This window comes from Prionailurus bengalensis, chromosome D1 (genome assembly GCF_016509475.1).
Source record: "Prionailurus bengalensis isolate Pbe53 chromosome D1, Fcat_Pben_1.1_paternal_pri, whole genome shotgun sequence".
Lineage (NCBI taxonomy): Eukaryota > Metazoa > Chordata > Mammalia > Carnivora > Felidae > Prionailurus > Prionailurus bengalensis.
In genome coordinates this window covers 53789855-53810876 of record NC_057346.1, presented here as the reverse complement: position 1 = coordinate 53810876, position 21022 = coordinate 53789855, and the positions used below count along the sequence as shown (strand labels likewise).

Genomic DNA, 21022 nt, shown 5'->3' with positions numbered 1-21022 from the left:
TGATCTCACAGTTCATGAGTTCAAGGCCCTCAACGGGCTCTGTGCTAACAGCATGGAGCCTGCTTCAGAATTTTTCTGTCTCTCAAAGTAAATAAATAAACTTAAAAAAATTTATTTTTAAGTAATCTCTACATCCAACATGGGGCTTGAACCCACAACCCCAAGATCAAGAGTCACATGTTCCAGTGATCCAGCCAACCAGGTGTCCCATTATGTCCATAATTTAGACATAAGCTCTTCTCAGTGATAACCAGTGCAAATACCTTCACCCACTCTGTGGGTTGCCTTTACCATGGTGTAGTGTGAGGAAATGGCCGAATGAGAGCAAACCTTGACATTATTTGATCCTCTGCTTTAGAAATAGTGTCTAGTTCTTGAACAAAATTATGGATGCTCAAAATTACCCTTTGATTTATTTGGACAACGTAAGACCAACATCTTTTGGCATTTCTCTTATTGTTCTTCTTTAAAAATGGATTTTTTCCTATTCAAAGGTTTACTTTTTTACCACCACCTCCCCCCTGCCCCCCGCCTTTTTTTTTGCATGGTCTTTTCTACATACATCTGTGTGTTAATCTTCAGGGAATAATCTTAAAGCTTGGAATTTCACTTGAAATTGTTTGAAGCTAATTCTGGCTGTTTGCAAATATTGCTGTGTATAACCAACCTCTAAAATTTCATAGCAGAAAACCAGATAACTCAGAAAAGAAAAATTACATGTAAGAGACAATACAATCTGAGTGGATCCTTCTAAATTCATATTTTCTTTTCATTCACTCAGAGCTTCAAAGAATGAAGTTAGCTTTTCAAAATTTCTTTAATGCACACACAGCTTCATAATGAGCACTCAGTACATCTTGTCTGGGAAAATCTTTTCACGGCCTATACCTACAGTCATGCCTACATTTTTGCAGCATTTCCCACTGATAAAATAAAAATGTAAAGAACAGATACTGTCTCTCCTGAAGTTTCCAAAAATGTTATGCACAAAGAAATGTTTCCAAATAATAAAACTCCACAAATGTTTAGGTATTGTTTTAAATGTTTTATTTATTTTTGAGAGAGAGAGAGAGAGAGTGAGAGAGAGAGAAACAGAGTACAAGCAGGGGAGGGGCAGAGAGAGAGAGGGAGACACAGAATCCAAAGGAGGCTCCAGGCTCAGCTGTCAGCACAGAGCCCGACGCAGTGCTTGAACTCAGAGCCACGGGATCATGACCTGAGCCAAAGTCAGATGCCTAACTGACTGAGTCACCCAGATGCCCCTGGGTATTTTTTTTCATGGAGGAGTGCCTTATCACAGACAGAATTTTGGTTTATAACCGTAGATAAAAAGCAGATTGGCTTTTGGTCCATCTTATTATTGTTTTTAAATTTTCTTTTTTTTCAATTTTTGAAAGTTTATTTATTGTGAGAGAGAGAGAGAGGGAAAGGGTGGGAGGGAGAGAGAGAGAGAGAGAGCGCACACAAGCATGGGTGGGGTGGAGAGAAGGAGACACAGGATCTCAAGTAGGCTCCCCACCATCAGTGCAGAGGCTGATGTGGGGCTCAACCTCACCACCAATGGCGAGATCATGATCTGAGAGGAGATTAAGAGTCAGATGCCTAACCAACTGCCCCATGCAGCTGCCCCATGTTTTTAAATTTTCTAAAGTTGTACACCCCCTTATTGCTTGCACTTTGGGCAGACTACTTCCACTGCCCCAACCTCGGTTTGCTGCCACTATCAAGCATAATATTTTCTGCAGACTTTTGACAAATATTTTTTTTCATTTAAGAAAGTTCCCTGCTGCTTCTGAGGGATTAACCCTCTCAGCCCAGTATATATGGTCAGATAGATATAGGTACGTAATGTCATAAATAATGAGCCATATGTTTGGAACAGAATAGCCTCTGCTTAAAAATATGCAAATTCTAACCGAAGAGAATTTTTTCCTTATGGCAGAGTTTGGAAGAGATGTTTTTCTGGAATGCAAAGGAACACTAGCACTCACCAGTGGTCTAAAATGAACAGACAATTACATAAGCACTTAAAGACACAAAAAGGAGATATGCTTATACCCTAGTTTTTCAAACAAGAAAAAAAATACTGATGACTTGGTAAACTGTTTTGAACTTCTAATAGAAGGGGCTTGTGAAAGATATATTAAAACAAGGATGGAAAGTAGATTGTACCTCAAGAAAACTCATGCCTGGACATTCAGGGACCTGGATATTTCTTCTCCTACATTTCTAGCAGAACTTCCTTGAGCTCCACCATCCCCTATGGACAGCGGTAAGAAGATTCGACTGATAATGTGACTTTCCCAAAACTAATTTATACTCCTCTTTTCAGGCTTTACGTTCAGAACATGTACATTGACAGAAAAATGTAAAATTTTAATTTCCAATATATTAGATTAAGCAACTTAACATTTCTTACTAGAGTATAATATATACCACAAAGGAGTACGAGATATATATGTATATATATTTCTACAAAGTATGTGTGTAGATATATGTGTGTATATATGTATATACAAACAAACACCTTAATCAGAAATTACATTAAAAAGCTGTTGATGTAATCCCCATTTAAAAAGTATTTAATATTTGGGGCACCTGGCTGGCTCAGTTGGTAGAGCATACAACCTTTGATCGCAGGGTTGTGAGTTCCAGCCTCACATCAGGCATGGAGCCTACTTAAAAAAAAGTAGTTTATATTTATCAGTTTGGCTGGAGCCCAGTAAAATTATATAGTTTGGTTTACATTTCCTAGTGACTGGTTGTAGTTCCCAGTCTCTAAAACGGACCCAATGATCCTCGCCTCCTTTATAGAGTCCTTTCCACATTAGTCGCACAAGATTAGTCCATATAACCAAAAGAATATAGCAGATGTCTTAGTGTGTGACTTCTGAGGATAAGCCAAAAAAAAAAAAAATACTGCCCCTTTCAGCTTCTCTTGGATCAATTTCTCTGGGAGTTTCCAGGTACCATGTCATAAAGATACTCACCTAGCCCTACAAAGATGCCCACATGCTGAGGAACTGAGGCATCTTGCCAGTAGTTAGCACTACTGTATTACTGTATGAGATAGACATATTCTATTTGTTGTTTCTCTAGAGAACCCTGAGTTAGTGAATTCATTAGTGAGTGAATGAGTTAGTGAGTTACTATGTATTGTATGTAGGTATGTATTTAATGGTATTGGCTCATGTGACTATGGAGCCTGAGAAGTCTCACGATCTGTCCTCTGCAAGCTGGAGACCAAGGAAGGCCACTGGTGTAGTTTGAAAGTTTTAACAGCCAGAGAGCCTATGGTGTAGCTACCAGTCCAAGTCTGAAGGCCTGAGACCCAAACGCTAAGAGGGCAGAAGACTGATGTCCCAGCTCATTCAGTCAGGCAGAGAGAATTTCACTGTTCCTCTGCCTTTTTGTTCCATTCAATCCCTGAATGGATTGGATGATGCCCACCCACATTGGAGACGGTCAGTTGCTTTTCTTAGTCCATCAATTTAAATGCTAATCCCTTCTGTGAAAAGATAAGTAAGTCCTGGGGATGTAATGTACAGCATGATGACTATAGTTAACAACAGTATATTGTATACTTGAACATAGCTAAGAGGTACAAAAGGGAAAGGAAGACAACTAACGCTCCTGTGTAGGTTTCTTGTGTGCCTGTCATGTGCTAGAAGACAAATGTGCATTAAAAATTACTTTTTGAGCACCCACCATGTGCTGAGCCAGGCACTGTCCTGGGTTTTGAGCAATACAATGGTAAATCCGTCTGGAAACTCATTCTGCCAGATCCCATCCCTTCTCCCTGTGCTGATTCACTCAACAGGACCCTGTCCTAGGATTGTGAGTCCTGTGTGAACTGATGGAAAGGAAGAACATCATGTTTTCCAGGGTACTCTGATAGTCCTCGTCCTGGTTCCTGTTGAGTTTCTTCACCTGGTTCTTCAGCCTTCCTATTAATTTTGAGAGTTCCATGATTATTTCAATAAATCCTTCCTTTTTTCTTTTAAAAGTGTTTTGAATTTTCAAAGTATTTCAAAGTAACGTGGAATGACAGAACAGTTCAAATAACTCCCATGCCCTTTACTTAGGCATTATTAATACTTTGCATACTTACTTTATTGCACTCTGTATGTTATATACATATTATGTATGTGGCATGTGTATTTAAGTGTACGCTATACATATATGTTATATACAGGATATTTAGTATATATGTATGATATTTTCCTAAGCCATTTCAAAGTTACAGACCCATGCTCCTTTACCCCAAATCCTACGTTGTTTATTTCCTAAGAACAAGGATGTCCTCTTATGTAACCACAATATAAGGATCAAATTCAGGAAATGTAAGATTTAACACTATTTTATTACATGTAATCCACTTTTCAGATTATACTAATTGTCCCCAAAATGTCATTTATATCAATTTCCCTTTCTCACCCAGGATCCAATCCCAGATTACACATTGCATTTAGTTGTCATGTTCTTTTTTCTCAAATTAGCCAGAGTTTATTTCTGTTCTTATAACCAGTGTTAATGATACAGTTTCTTCCTGTTGTTTACAACCAAAGAATCTTTATAATACAGTCAGTTATATAATTTAATCCTAATAAACTCTTCTAAGTAGGTTTTAAGATCCCTGTTTTATAGATCAGCATTATTAGACTTTGAGAAGTTAAGAAACTTACCCATGATGACACAGAAAGTTCAAGAGCCAGGATTTAAATTCAAATCTTTTTAATTCCCAAGCCCCTACTTATTCCATTGCAGGCTTGGCAGGTATTAGTAAACCACCGTCTCTGCCTTCAAGAATCTCACAGGCTAGTGTGGGAGAGAGATAAATAAAGAAATAATTAGAATAGATGGCAGTAAATCCCAAATACAGAAGTATGTACAAGGTGTAGATGGAGCACGGTCAATGAACTTACTTCAAGTATAACAAGAAATATGGTCAGGGCTTCAACAGCAAGAGAAGAAAGTAAGATTAGTTTTCTTCCTTGATGCCAACTGGGAATTTATAGATTGTCTGTCTACTGTCCGAAGCATGATTAATATCAATGCTGATCAGCTAACGTCCAACATATGCTCAGGAGGTTCCACATTTAGTTGCCTAACATTGTTAACTTGGACAACTGCTAATGCAGTGTTACCTCCTGAATGTTAGGGACCCAAGTAGTTCCCACACCATTTCAATTCTTAGGTGGCCATTTTGATTTATGTTGACATTATCCAGTCTGACATTTAGCTGTAACATATTGCAAAGATCCTAATCTATTAGCTTGCTAAAAAATCTGCCTTGTTTAGTTTGATAGTTTTAAAATATTGACATTATAAAGGGAGTTCCAAAGGGAAAAGGGTATGATCCCTTCAAGACATCTAGAGCTCTTTCTCTTCTCTTTTTGTAAAAAGTCACATGAAAAGTAGGCATCAGGCCGGAGGAAAACTAGAGCTACAAAATCAGAGCAAATAGCATCTTTGTGGCTTTGGTTCAGAACAAGATGACAAAAAGAAAATATGCAAAGGTCAGGAGCTCAGATCCTATCCAGGGAGCTGAAGCTTGGAACAATTAGGAGTATCGAGCAGAGTAACAGGAAGGTGTTAGCAAATAAATGGACCCTTGAGCTGAGTCAGGGGCTGAGTATTTGCTGGGGACCCCCAGAGGGACCTGGACAGTGTGAGAAGGACAAGAGCTGGATAAGCATGCAGTGATAATATCTATTATTGATGAGAGTATTTAATTTGTATTTAGTAGATAGATTTCTTTTAATACTTAACTTTCATGGTAAGTTGTTCATAAGTTACTTGCATAAGTAAGTGTTCAAGTAATGTTGAATTGGATTAAGCTGGAAGGTGGATGATAAGACTATCTTACACAGAAAGATTTATATTATCTGTGGCTCATAGGATGCATTCTTACTTCTCTCATCTGAAGCTATCCTAAACAGGGACAACTGGTGACCTGCCACCAGCAACCCAAAGCGCAGGTATGGGGATTGACTGATTTAATAAATGTTTACTGAACAGTTATTGCCATCAGACCTTGTTTTAGGTAGTAGGGACACAAAAATATCTTTGTCTCTACTTTCAAGGAGTTCATAGACAAGGAAGCCCACAGTTATGACTGTCAGCTGTCCATTTTGACACTCCCTTTCTCAGTTCATCGATGGGTTTCAAAATCTGAGACCACAGAATATCAGGATCATACAAAACCACCGAGATCATTTTCTTTACCACTCTGCTTTTGGCAGGACTCTCTAAATCCAACCTAAACCATGGGGCATACCCTCCTTTTTAAAGCTCTCCTAAGGTGTCAGTGAATTCACTGCGTGGTCTAGTCACAAGCCAATGTGGCATTCCTTCCACAGAATAAGGAAGTTCATGCAATAGTAATAGTAACCATTATTTACCGTGCATACCACATACTGTGGTATGTGCTGGTTCCTGTGTGAGACATTCCGCCGGGGCACCTGGGTGGCTCAGTTAGTTGAGCACCTTACTTCGGCTCAGGTCATGATCTCATGGTTCGTAAGTTCAAGCCCTGCATCGGGCTCTCTTCTATCAGTGCAGAGCCTGCTTGGGATGCTCTGTCCCCTTCTCTCTCTGCCCCTCCCCCACTCATGCGCCTGCACTTTCTCTCTCAAAAATATATAAACATTAAAAAAAAGACACTCCTATGTCATCTCAATGAAAACTCATAATTCTGTGAGGTAAGTAAGTACATGGTTCCTAATTTATCTTTGGGAAAACTGAGGATCAAGAAAGGGTTTGCCCAAGGTCACAAATCTAGTTAGTGGCAGATATTCAGTTCCAGGGTAGTCTGATCCAAGAAGGCATGTGTCCACCTCACCGAACTACAGTATTCTTCCTCCTTATTTGCAGTAGGTATAATCAGTTCATCTCCCCAGCGTACTCCCTGATCATCTTATCAAGAGTATGTGAATGGGAGCTCTGAAAGTTGATGCCAGCCGCTGGGCAGTGTGGGTGGGCACGGCCCAGGAGGGAGGAGGGCTATGAGAGAAGAGTCCCTTTTCAGATCCCACAGACTCAAATGTGATACACACATACCATCCCTATCACTTCCCCATGGCGCTTGCAGAGTTGTAAGTTGGTTTCCTGACACTGGGAGAACTCAGGCCTTCTCTAGAACTTCTCTGTCTTCAGTGGTTGGATGTCCCTGTCCTCAAGGATTACTTCAATAATAGCAAACAGCCTCTGGGCCGGCTCCAAAACCAGCAATGGAAACACGGGCCTCCTTCAATTCACTGAGGCAAAGTGCTTAAGAGCACGGACTCTGGAGTCAAATTAACTTCAAATCCTGACACTGGTATTTATTCGCTGTGCAATCTTGGGCAAGCAACTTAACTTGTCTGTGCTTCAAATTTCTTACCTGTGAAAAAGGAATAATGGCTTTCAGTTAGAGAAGGATGATGGCATAGATTAAAAAAAAATTTTTTGAAGGGTTTTATTGGGTTATAATTGACACACATTACAGGTTTTGACACCTGTCCACTGGTGAAACTTCACCACAGTCAAGGTAGTGACTCCATCACCCCTAAAAATTTCCTCATGATCTTCTATCACTAATTCCTCTCATGTCCTTTTCTGTTACCACCCCCATCATGTGCTCACAACCAAATAGCCACTGATTTGAAAAGCTAAGATTTACTGGAGAATTAATTGATCCCTTTATCAGTATGTAATGCTCCCTTTTATCCCTGATAATTTTCCTTGCTCTGAAGTCAGTTTTGTCCGATATTAATACAGCTACTTCAGTTTTCTTTTGATTAGTATCAGCCTTGTGTGTCTTTCTTTATCCCTTTATTTTTAACCTGTGCCTTTATATTTAAAGTGACTTTCTATAGACAACGTATACTTGAGTTCTTTTTCTTTTTTAATACATTTTGATAGTTTGTCTCTTATTTGACGCATTTGGAACATTCAAATTTAAAGCGACTATAGTTGGTTTAATATCTACCATATTTATAACTATTTTCTATTTGTTTCTCTTCTCCTTTGGCTTTTACTCTTCTAACATTGCTGTCAGTCATTTCACTTATCTGTAAGCTATAATCACCAAATGCATTATCTGTATTCTTGTGAACGAATTGTTATCTCTTAAATTAAGAATAAAAAAATAGGGCGCCTCCATGGCTCAGTCAGTTCAGCATCCGACTCTTGATTCCACCGCAGGGTTGTGGGATTGAGCCCCATGTCAGGCTCTGTGTTGAGTGTGGAAGCTGCTTAGGACTCTCTCTCTCTCTCCCCCTCTGCCCCTCCCCCACTCACACACTCTCTCTAAAAAATAAAATAAAAATAAAAAATGTTATTTTACCATCGTTTATTCCTAACACCCTGACTTTCTTAACGTAGACCTGAGTTTCTAACCATTATAATTTCTTTCTCTCAGAAGAACTTTTAACAAATTTCTTGTAAGGCAGATCTACTGGTGACAAATTCCCTCAACTTTCGTTTATTTGAGGAAGTCTTTACTTCTCCTTTCCTTTTGAAAGATAAGTACCAACTGGATAAAGAATTCTAAATTGGGGCTTTTTTCTTTTAATACTTTAAATACTTCACTCTGTTCTCTACTTGCTTACATGGTTTCTGAAGAGAAACTTGATATAATTCTTATCTTTATTCCTCTATAGGTAAGCGTTCTCCCCACCCCCACCCACACCTTGTGCCTTATTTTAAAATTTTCTCTTTGATTTTTCTGCAGTTTCAACATAATATGTTCGTGTGTAAATGTTTTGGAATTTCTCATATTTGACATTCTCTGGGATTCCTGGATCTGAGGTATGGTGTCTGTCATTACTTTTAGAAAATTCTCAGCCATTAGTGACTTCAAATATTTCTTCTGTTCCTTCCTTTCTTCTCCTTCTGGTATTTCATTACACATGTGTTGTACCTTTTCTAATTGTCCCACAATTCTAGAATATTCCATTCCTTTTTCTTATTACTTTTTTTTTTCTTTCTCCTTCTCAGTTTGGAAAGTTTCTGTTGACACATCTTCACACTTGTTAATTCTTCCATCAGCCACATCCAGTCTGCTGATGAGCCCATCAACGGCATCTTTCTTTGTTATATTGTTTTCGAGTTCTACACTTTCCTTTCGATTCTTTCTTAGAGTTTCCATATCTCAGCTTACACTACCCATTTGTTTTACATGTTCACATTTTCATTAGATCTCTTAGCATGTCACTCACAGTTATTTTAAATTCCTAGTCTGATAGCTCCACACTTTATGTCACATCTGAGCCTGGTTTGAAGCTTGCTTTATCTCTTCAGACTATGCTTGTGCTTTTTAGCATGCCTTGGCCCTTTTTTTGTGGAAAGCTGGACATGGAGTATCAGGTAAAGGGAATTGAGTTAAACAGGCCTTTATTGTGAGGTTTTGTGTTTATCTGAATTAGACTAGGTTTACTGTTTGCTGTAGCTGTAGACAGAGGCTAAAATCTCCCGTACTGCCCTTGTTTTCGTCTCACCTGTCATCTTTGGAATTCCTTAGAGACTCTTTCTTTTCTTTCTTTCTTCCTTCCTTCAAAATTTTTTAATGTTTATTTGTTTTTGAGAGAGAGAGACACACACACAGAGTGTGAGCAGGGGAGGGGGAGAGAGAGGGAGACACAGAATCTGAAGCAGGCTCCAGGCTCTGAGCTGTCAGCACAGGGCCTGATGCAGGGCCCAAACTCATGAACCACGAGATCACGACCTGAACTGAAGTCAGATGCTTAACTGACTGAGCCACCCAGGCGTCTCTCCTACTAGAGACTCTTTCTTGAACAAAGTCTGAGTTTTGCAGTTCTTTCAGTAGTAATGAATGCCCTGTTACTATACAGGAGACTGATTTATGTAGTACCACAAGGTGTGTGTACATGTGTGGGGGAGAAGATTCCATAATTCTATAATTAGGTTTCAGACTTTCAAAGGGCCTGTGTCCTTAAGCTATGACCTTTACAAGCAATTTTCAGCTTTTTTTCCCCCCTTAGGTGAGACGAAAAGCGTAGAAGCGGCTGTAGTTGGGTATTTCTCTTCTTCCACGTAGGTTACACTCTGGTAAAATAATTTCCTTTGAGGGCAGGCTTTTGTTAAGGAGAAAATTTGGGTATATTTCATGATGGTTACCTCTACTGGAAGCATAAAGGGATTTTTCTCAACCTATACCCTGAGAGCCAGATGAGATTTCTGGAGGTAAAACTTGTAAAAGTGTTAAGTGTGGGGATCTCCTTAAGTTGGGCACCCAAAGTTTTAAACTCTCAAACTAGTAAACAATGAGCCACCAACATTTTTTCAATTATAGCTTAAATGTTCCTACTACTTCAATAACCCAAGGGAAGGAAAATTTTCTTATGATTCAAAATCTATAAGCAATAGAAAATTTGATAAATTAGGCTGTAATTTTTTTTTCCAGAGCAAAACAGCGCAAGCAAAGCTAAAAGACAAGTGACAACTAGCAAAAGCTTTGCTGCCCAAATCACAAATAAAGGCCTAAACATTTGAAAAATTGAGGGGAAGAAAAGACCAACAATTCTTCAGGAATGAAAAGGACAAAAGATAGGCACAGAAAGAGAACTAAACAAAAACACTCTTACACATCTTAAAAGATGCTCCACCTCAATTATAATCAGATAGAAAAAATAAAATGTGGATATTTATCACTGCTCATCTATCAGATTGGCAAACACTCAAAATTTTGAGAAAATGTTCTGTTGAGAAGGATAGGAAGGAAACAGGCACTCTGGAACCCTGGTACCTTTCTGGCAAGAACCCAAATGATACAACTTAAGTTGTAAGGGAATTTACAAGGGAATTCATAAGGGAATTTGGTGACATGTTAGCAAAGTTATATATCATTTATCTTTTGACTCAGCAATCCCACTTCTAGGAATAGGATTCCAAAGATACACCAACAAAAATAAAATATGATCTAAGCACCAAGTTGTAGTTTAATTTATAGTAACAAATGATTGGAGACAGCCCAGAATGTCCACCAATAGGGAGCTAGCTGAAGATATGATGGTACATCCACACAATGAAATATGATGAAGCTCCAAGAAGCAGTGAAAAGATCATTAAATACTGAAATAAAGTGATTTCTAGGATATATTGCTAAGTGAAAAAAAAAAAAAAGCAAGGTAGAGAATAGGGTCAAGTGTGCTAATTTTTGCCAAATAAATAAATAAATAAATAAGACAGAAAGAAGAAAGAAATGTTAAAGTAATGTCTAATTGCTATGTATGAGGGGAGAGAAAAAAATAGAGGGGAGAAGACAGACATATAAATTCAGGTTATTAAATAGTTTTGACTTGGGATGATGTTAACGTTTTAGATACATAAAAAGATAAAGTTATATGAAGAAAGAATAACAATAAAAAACAAATTGAAACAAATAAGCCCAACTATTCCAAGGTCATAGCATAAACGCACTGAGAAAAAAAATTCTTCAAATGATATAAAACTACAACAAAAACAAAACCAAAAAATTCTACAAAGAAATCTTAAGCCATATTCAGTTGTCTCATTATCATGTTGAAACTATTAAAGGTTTCTTGTGGGATAAATTAAAAAAGTAGTTATATTAATGTGTTTTGAAATAAAAATATTCAGCTTAAGAGGAAAGATAATGAAGTATAAAATCATAGAAGCAAAAACCATGTAATTATAGATTATAATCACAAATGCAGTAAGAAGTTGTGATTTTCCTCCACATTAAAAAAATATAATTCTAGCTCTGATCACTGAAAAGGCCTAGATGCCACAAAAACCCTGTAACAGCGAGCACCCATCTCTTCTAGACTGTGGTTTCTAAATACATTTTCTCAACAAAAGGAACCAGAGATCTTTTGAGAAATGATTGATTCCAATTCTGAGGTATGAAATGTACAAAGTGAATTTGGGATATCTTACTCTGTTAGCAAGCAACTGGGGTCATGTCAAAAGGACAATAGAAGTCAACTGTCCTAACAAAGGACAATTTATATATGAAAAGGCAATTGACTGAAGCGCATCACATCATAAAAACTCATTCGCTCAGGGCGCCTGGGTGGCTCAGTTGGTTGAGCGTCAGACTCTTGATTTCAGGTCAGGTCATGATACCTGGGTCAGGGGATAGAGCCATGTCAGGCTCCACTCTGAACATGGAGCCTGCTTAAGATTCTTTATCTCCCTCTGCCTCTCTCTCTGCTGGTGCACTTTCTCTCTCTCAAAGAGAAAAAAAAGGTGGAACACATTCTTGATTCTGCCCTTTGTTGATCAGTTTTCAAATCAATTCATTGGTACCCTAGTTTGTGTGTGTGTGTGTGTGTGTGTACATACACACACATATATGTATATGTATATGTATGGATGGATACACACACGCAAACACAGAGAAATTATAAATAAGGTTTTTTTTCTACTGTTTATTTATTTTTGAGAAAGGGAGGCAGCGTGAGTGGAGGAGGGGCAGAGAGAGAGAGACACACACAGAATCGGAAGCAGACTCCAGGCTCTGAGCTGTCAGCACAGAACCCGACACAGGGCTTGAACTCATGAACTGTGAGATCATGACCTGAGTCAAAGTCGGACGCTTAACCAAATGAGCCACTCAGGTGCTCGGAAAGTTCTTCTTTAAATAAGGGTCCCACTTAAGTCAACACTGCTTTTTAAAAAAAATTTTTCAAAATATTTTTTAATGTTTATTTATTTATTTTGAGAGACAGGGAGAAAGCACGAGTTACAGATGGGCAGGGAGAGAGGGAGAGAGAGAGAAAGAGAGAATCCTAAGCAATCTCCACACTGTCAGCACAGAGCCCAAAGAAGGGCTTGAACCTACAAACTGCAAGATCATGATCTGAGCCCAAATCAAGTGTGGAACACTTAACCAACTGAGCCACCCAGACACCCCCAACGTTGCTTTAACAAAACTAAATCTTAACATCACTAAAACCACACGTTACGTGCCTCCTGATGGGATGCAACAGAACATATGAATTAGTCCTGCTTGAAACAATTGACCTGAATTTAATTAAGTTTTTAGGGCTCCATGCCAGCTTATAGGAGGCATAGAGACGTAAGAGTGAGGTGACACTGAAGACCCACCACTCAAACCCAGGTTGTAAGAACTCCCATAGTACAAATGACCTGCTGTCCCCCCACACACATGGCTTTAAGAAGAATATGGAACTATGATAGAATAAAGGGATTTCAGAGATATGACGAGTAAAGGGGGAGATAAATCTCAGGATTCTTGAGAAGATTCAAGGGAATAAGGAATGTGAAATGCTTGGCACAGTGTCTGGAAAATGGTAAATGAAAGCTATTATTACCTCTTGTCACCTCTCAGAGACTCAGTCTCTTCTTTAGTTGTAAAACATGGAGGTGACAACCTCCCTCTCAAGGCTACTTAGGGTTCAAAGCATTCATTCAGTCCCCTTTCCCTCTGCATCTGGACCCTGTTCATCCCCAGTGCAGTGTGTACAGTTGGCCACTAGATGGCAGTTCAGGCCAGTCTATCTGGAACCTGGACCCCAGAAGGAGCTAGTCTTATTTTGCTGTAAAAAGGAGAATCTTGCCTCGCCTGGTGCTCCCCTTCTCTTCCTAGGTAGGTAGCGTAAAGCTGAGAGATTCAGCGGGGCTTCTTAGATATAATTAGGATTCTAGCAGTTTGCTGAGGATTCATTATTTGCTAGGCTGAGTGGCATTCCTTAGACCCAGTTAGCCCAGATGTCAAGTACTGCCTGGTGAGCTGTGCCTTGACCCTGCTTTTTGTCCCAATGCCTCCTGCTCCATCCTGAATCACTTGTATGCAGGTCCAATCGGGTTCAGCTTCTCTTCCCCATCAGAGTGGGGATAATTTACACCTATGTACCCATCCAGACCTGGTGTAAGAAGATGTCCTTCAGGAAACGTTTGTCGAGTGAATAAGTAAATGCATTACAGATATTCAATCACATATCCTCCCTCTCCAGCAGTCTCCAGGACAGGGTATATACAGTTTCTTTTTGTCTCTCAGCCTACTAGGTAGCCTCAGTAGTGGTTTAGTCGTACATGCCCTGCAACTGGATTGTTCAGCTTCAGATATCACTTCCTCCACGTACTAGCTGCACATCCTCAGACAGGCCCCTACATTTCCCTACCTGCACAATGGAGATGCAATAGTACCTCTCTTGTCCTATGGCCAGGACTTAATGAGCAAACGCATTTAAAGTGCTCAGAAAAGTGCCTGGCACTCAGTAGGCACCCAGTGTATATTAACTGCCATCTGAACCTTGCTGTACTCTGAGACAGATTTAATGCACTTGCAAAAATGCATTCACGGAGGATGCCTAAAGGAGATGGCTCTCAAGAAACAGCATCTTCCCCTCTAGCTCCTCTTTTCCTCCTGCTTCTTGCTATTGATGTGATTATTACTGAATGTTTGGAGAGGTCCAAGGTGAGTTTCCAAAGGCCCACAAGTCATGAGTGCTGTTTTGACCACCTTCTTCCAGCCACAGCCTTGGCCTCTACAGTCATCCACGTGGTGTTATGACAGAATATCTAGGATTCAAGGACCCTGTCACAGTAGCCTAAGGATCAGAAGGCACTGAGGAAGGGACCTCCAGAGCTGTTTTTTTTCTCCTCTGTCCCCTTTCTGGTGTGTGTGTGTGTGCGTGCGCGCGCGTGTGTGCGCGCATCCATGTGCTTTTGGGAGCATCTTCCAAGAGTCATTGCTCAACTTTGGGGCTGTTGTGCAGGTCAAAAGGATTCTTGTATGAAGTTCATCTGAACTTCAAAGTGAACACACAAAGTACAGGGCAGGACAGGGAATTATTACGGTCCTATATAATCTCTCCATTTTTTTCTGCATGTCAGTATGATCAAACGGCCAAGTGTGTGTGACAGGTGACCACTAGGTGGCGTTATCAACGTGAAGAAATCACTAATTAGCTATAAGCTCATCACCTGCCCTGTGCGATAGAATGGAAGAGCAGATAAACATCTATCTGGAGAAGATCAAATCCCCTATCTCAATAAATTTCAGCCATCCTGGCAAGATTCGGGGTGGGAAGGGCTACTGGCCCAGGAGAATATACACAAGAAAGCTAGGGTCAAGGAGGTAAAGTCAAGCACACTGATTGGCCCCAGCCCATCAGTCCAGTCCTGATTCCTGAGGTCCCTCCTTTGCCTTGCCCAGGAGATGTGCCCAAGTACCCCCAAGACACCACGGTGCCTTTACCTCACCATGCCCTCTGCCCACCATACCCTTCTTCATTCTTTTTTTTTAATGTTTATTTATTTTTGAGAGAGAGAGAGAAAGAGAGAGAGAGACAGAGCACAAGCAGGGAAGAGGCAGAGAGAGAGGGAGACCTAGAATCCGAAGCAGGTTCCAGTCTCTGAGCTGTAAGCACAGAGCCTGATGCGGGGCTTGAACTCACAAACTGTGAGATCATGACCTGAGCCAAAGTCTGACGCCTAACCGACTGAGCCACCCAGGCGCCCCTCTTCATTCTTTTCTCAGGGTGTTGCCTTCCCCTAGGAGCCTCCCCTGATTAGGCTACTAGCTTCTTTGTGCCCCACTGTCCCTACACCTTCTTTCCCAGCTCTTTGCCACTTTAGTGGACTTAGAGGTTTACCATTGAGTAGGGATTTCCTGGCTAGGTGTTGATGGGGGTGAGAAGCCATCAGGCTAGTTCTACTCAGTCTCCTCTGCCCCGTCAAAATGTGTAAGAGTTTTCTTGCCTACAGCATCCCTTTGGAGTTCCAGGGCCCACTCTCTGCCTCATGCCCTGAGAATGACCTAGCATGCTGTTTGTCCACACTGGGTAAGCAGTGTGTGGGGGTGGGGGATTGGCTATATGAATTGCAAAGTCCGGTGCAAAATGAAAATACTGGACCCCTTATTCAAAACTATGATGAATTTCAAGATGGAGACAGCAGAGCAGTAAACAAAGAGCAGGGCCCTTCTGACCTCAGGGGCCTGTGTGACTGCACGGGTTGCACACCTGTGAAGGTGGCCCTGAGTCTGGGGTTGAGCAAAGTCTCAGGTAGTCCTCATGTCTGTTGCACAGCCATCAGGTGAGCCACTGGCTGCTTGAAAGGGGTTGGCCATCAACAGACCATTTAGTGTATGAAGCCCTTCACATCAGACATTTCCTTACTCCCCAGGTTTAAGACATAAGAGAAACAGCCTCAAATTTAGAGTTAAGCCAACCTGGATTCAAATTCTGATTCCATTGCTTAACAGCACAAATCATGAACATCTCCCGGCCTCATATGCAAAATGGGAGGTAATAATATCTACCATGAATATGCAAATGAGATTTCATGTAGGTAGCACTTGGTCTAGAGCCCACACCTACCGTATCTCGCTGAGCTCTCCCCACTGAGCCTCACCATATGTCCGTAGAAACATCTGATCAGGAGAGAACAGGAGCAGACATTGGGCCTAACAGCTGGGGGATGTTTGCCCAGTGAGGAGGGTCACCATATGGAAGATCCCAAGGAGCTCCTCCTGAGTGTCCCATAGTCAAGCAAGCAATGAAAGAGAGCACTCGGGAGACCCTGGAGATATTCTTAAATCAAGAATTACCATGGTGTGGTGGGGGGAAGACTCATTCATAATTTTTCCAACAAACGCATGTGAACGTTTCCTATGCCAGGTGCCGAGGATATAGTGGTAAGCATAACAGTTGGGGTCCCGTCCTCTGTCTGCTTAATGTGTGTGATTATTGTGTCCTGTTCTCTTGGATGCATTTGTCACTAGCCAACAGTCCAGCAACATTTACTAGGTGCACACTATGAGGCAGGAAATGAGACCAAACCAGGTGCTACAAAACCCCACTAACCTCCTCAGATCAAAATGAATGAAAGCTGTGTGATTTCATTCCCCAAAGCCAACACCTGTGACTCTTTGCAGGCAGGCTGTCCTCACGCTAGTGGAGCCCGCTGGCCAAGTGCACTGAGAGCCAGAAGTGACCAGGAAATGACATCCCCAGGGGCAGCCCTTAACACATGATTGACAGAGGTGTCAATACTCCTGTCACGGCTGGGGACAGCTCTCAGGCTCTCCTTAGCTTATTTGCACAAGTCGCCCACTGGACTGAGCCAAAGTTACCCTCTTGGGACTTTGCTTGATCTCACACCTGTGATAGCCTTTTCTTGTCCCTCCTCTTCATTTGTCTACCTGCGTTTCCTCGGACCACTTCCCAGTAACTTTTAGACAAATCTTTGTTCAGGATCTGTTTATGGGGAACTCCCTCACTGAAGATAGAAAAGAAGATGAAAAAAAAAGAGGTTCGGTTGTTCCCAGTCTTCATGTTACTATGAAGAGTGATGCCGTGTGTCAGAGGTAAGTTATGAATAATAAAGTACAGCTTTGCAAAATAATTCCTTTTGTTATAGAATGCATCCAAAATTATCCCTGTAGTATGATCACTCTCCCTCATTTGCATTCTGATATATTTTCTGAGTGGGGAAATATTCTTGCTTGCTGGGTGGGATTTGCACATAACCTACACCATTCTTTTACCAAATCTAGATACACCCATGAGAGTGGGTTCTGCATGTAAACATCAACCATTGTGGGGCAGCTGGGTGGCTCAGTCAGTTAAGCGTCTGACTTCGGTTCAGGTTATGATCTCACTGCTCTTGGGCTTGAGCTCTGTGCCAGGCTCTGTGCTGACAGCTCAGAGCCTGGAGCCTGCTTTGGATTCTGTGTCTCCCTCCCTCTCTCTGCCCCTCCCTAGCTCATGCTCTGTCTCTCTCTGGCTCTCTCTCAAAAATAATAAACATTAAAAAAACCCCAAAAACATCAACCATTGTGCGTTTTGCTGTGTGAAAAAGTTGAGCCATGCTGGGTCAGATTCCTGGGAATTTTTGGCTTTATGCTTGTGTGGACTAGGTTCACAGGAGTAGGGCTTAAAGGCCCATGATTCTCTTGGCCCATATAGACAGCACCCCTTCCTCCTACCAGGAATGTCTTCCACTCTCAACTAATCCTTTCTCACCAAACCCACCTCTTCCAGGAAATTTTCTCAGATTCCTCCCCACCCCCAATCAGCCTACCCTGAGCTCCCCTTTTTTGGCACCTTGGAAAGTGGTTTTTGTTGGAACCACTTTCTTAGCACTTGGCTCAGTCCCCTTCCTCCTCTCAAGTTAGCTGGAGTCTCTGAATTTCTAGGGGAAATCACAGGCTGATCACGCAAGGAGCATATCAAGAGCCTTAGCCATGGCAGGAGGTGGGAAGTGGGGCCGGCCCTGCTATTACAGGTTATGGGCAGAGGATGAGCTCAAGTCCCCAGAGCTTGTTTCCTCCTAAAACCAAACGTATGTTGGTAAAGCGTGGATCCCATGGCATCTGTGAGCCCACCTACCAGGTATGAAGCCTTGCCTTATTTGCCTGCCCAGCCCACCTGCCTATACCCAGATACACCTGCCCTCAGGGTCTGGACCGGACCCTTGGATATTGATAGGGTTCTGCTCCCAATAGCCCTACACACTGTAGTGCCTGGACTCCCTAGCTGTCTTGCCATGCTTCTGCTCTAAAACTGGAAACTCCCTATACCCTAGATGAAGCTCAAGCTTGTGGTGCCACTTTGTTCCAGAGACTGGGCCTCTGGCCAACTTTCTTGGGGCAAAACCTAGAAAGTATCTGCTCCTTCACCAGTCTTTGGAGTTCTAGCAAGCCTGCGTGCCGAGGCTTCTTTCTGGAGCAGTGACAGGGAGCACTTACTCTGTTTTCTGAATCTTTCTGATTTTTTAAGCCAAGGGTCCTGTTTTCTATCTTAAGGTCCCCTTTAGGCTGCTTGGGGTAATATCTTATCTAACATATGTGAAGTGCTCATTACACATTTGCTGATTAATTGCAATTTCTCTTCTATGCCTCCCCAAGGGCCTGGTTATAGCATCCATTCACTTCATCATCCATTATCTTTCCATCCATCCATCCGTTCACCCACCCAGTGCTATAATAAATATCTACATCCAAAAGAATGACTCCATTTCCTCTGTTTCCATCTCACAGACTGGGCCAGAGATTTTTACCCTAAGAATTTAGTCCTGGGAGTTTGGAATGGACATATATTAAAGCTGAGAGAGGGGATGACAAAGTGAAAGCCCACCTGCTCTGCGTGCATTGTCACCTACTGACCTCTACTAGACACAAGTGGGCAGATTATAGGACAGGTAGGAAAATGCTTCTATTCTTTCCAATGGGCTTAAAATTCTACAGCCCTAAGAACTGATATCTATCTTTGCAACATATGTCTCCACAAATATGCTTTGGATACATCTTGAAGGGCAAAGAATGTATATGCAACTCCTACTGCCCCTGACACCTTTCTGAAAGGGGACCAGCCTGGGGGATGGTGGTTGGAGCTGATCCTGGGGTTATTCCAGACGGATGAATTCAGACGAAAAAGAAATGCTGGGGGTGCCTGGGTAGCTCAGTTGGTTAAGTGTGGGACTCTTGATTTCGGCTCAGGTCATGATCTCATGGTTTGTGAGATGGAACCCCAAGTGGGGCTCTGTGCTGACAGCATGGAGCCTGCTTGGGATTCTCTCTCTACCTCTCTCTCTGCCCCTTCCCCCTGTGTGTTCGTGCACTCTCTCTCTCTCTCTCTCTCTCTCAAAAATAAATAAATAATCTTAAAAAAAATAAATGCTGGACTGCCTGATGGGGGTAGAGGTGGACTCTCCAGCAGGGATGAGCGTCCCATGGCCGGGAGAGAGATCTCCACTGTGGGTTTGGAGGAAGAGACACCCACAGGGGTGCCAGAGTGAGGATGGAGAACAAAGTCAGCGAGGGATGAGACCAACTGGAAAGCCCTTGTAGGTGCAACTAAGAGGTTAAACCTAAGAGGTTCAATTCTTAGACACTTCTCCCTTTGATATGGGAAAAGGTATAGTAGTACTCACTTTTAAAGTCTTTTTCCTCACAGGTTGTGGCTTCCTTCATGGCCTCTAGGCCTGCGGATCTGGAAAGGGTGAATCAGCCTCAGCCTGACTGGGGGCGGGGTTACAGAGCCTCAGCCTGACTGGGGGCGGGGTTACAGAGGGCGGGGCCGGGGCGCTGGGGAGAAGACAAGCTCCGCTCTCAGCTTCAGAGGCCTGCGTCAGGGGGCAGGGCGTTCAGTGGAGGAGCCGCCCCCAGTTCGGACGGGAGGTGGCCTTCATTCAGAAGGGGACAGGAGACAACCCCGCTGTTTCTCAAATATACCAGAGAGAGTGAGCCCCCTTAGGGAAAGCTGAACCTAGGGTGACCCCCAGCGCAGCAAAGGGAAAGCTGAACCTAGGGTGACCCCCAGCGCAGCACCTGCTTTGGACATGCGACGCGCGCAGATCATTAGATAAGACATGGCCTCGGTGGGGAGGTGGGGCTCCAGGGGTTCCCGTGCAAGGGTAATTGAGAAGGGCCTGGCACGCCTTGGGCGCTCAAGGAGTGCCTTCTGACCGGGGAATGAGCTGCGAGAGGGCTTCAGGAATACATTTCAGCTGGGCCTGAAGAAGCGGTGAAGGCCCTCAGGTGTGAAGGTCCACGGGCATGTTTGAGAGGGGCGGGGGGGTGCGCTCCTGTGCAGCTGACAGAGGAAGACAGAGGAGGGGGTGGCAGGGGAGGGTCTGATACACCTGCTGTACTGTCCACGGCAGGTTTCGTAGACTGTGTAGTCAGCCCCGGGTCTCAAAGCATGAAGGGGTATCACTTTACCCTGGGAAGATGTGAGAAATACAAATTAATGGGCCCTGTCTCCGACCCACTGATTCAGAAATTGTTTTTTAATTTTTAACGTTTATTCATTTTTGAGAGACAGAGAGTGTGAGTAGAGGAGGGGCAGAGAGACAGGGAGCACAGAATCCGAAGTAGGCTCCAGGCTCTTGAGTTGTCAGCTTGAACCCGTGAACTGTGAGTTCATGACCTGAGCTGAGGTCTGACACTTAACAGACTGAGCCACTCAGGCGCCCCCCCACTGATTCAGAAGTTCTGTGGGGGGGGGGGGGGGAGAGAGAAGCAGCAGTCTGTCTTGATAAGCTCTGCAGGTGAATCTGATGCAGGCCCAAGGTTGAGAAG

At 42.4% G+C, this 21022-nt stretch overlaps 1 long non-coding RNA gene across 1 annotated transcript; it reads right to left on the bottom strand.

Moving 5' to 3' along the window:
- Positions 1 to 4717: 4717 nt before the first annotated feature.
- On the bottom strand, positions 4718 to 19971 carry LOC122482546. Its single transcript, XR_006297201.1, has 2 exons — positions 19873 to 19971; positions 4718 to 4818 (listed from the first exon to the last, which is right to left on the bottom strand). It is a non-coding gene; the product is annotated as an uncharacterized LOC122482546 (long non-coding RNA).
- Between the last annotated feature and the right edge of the window lie 1051 nt (positions 19972 to 21022).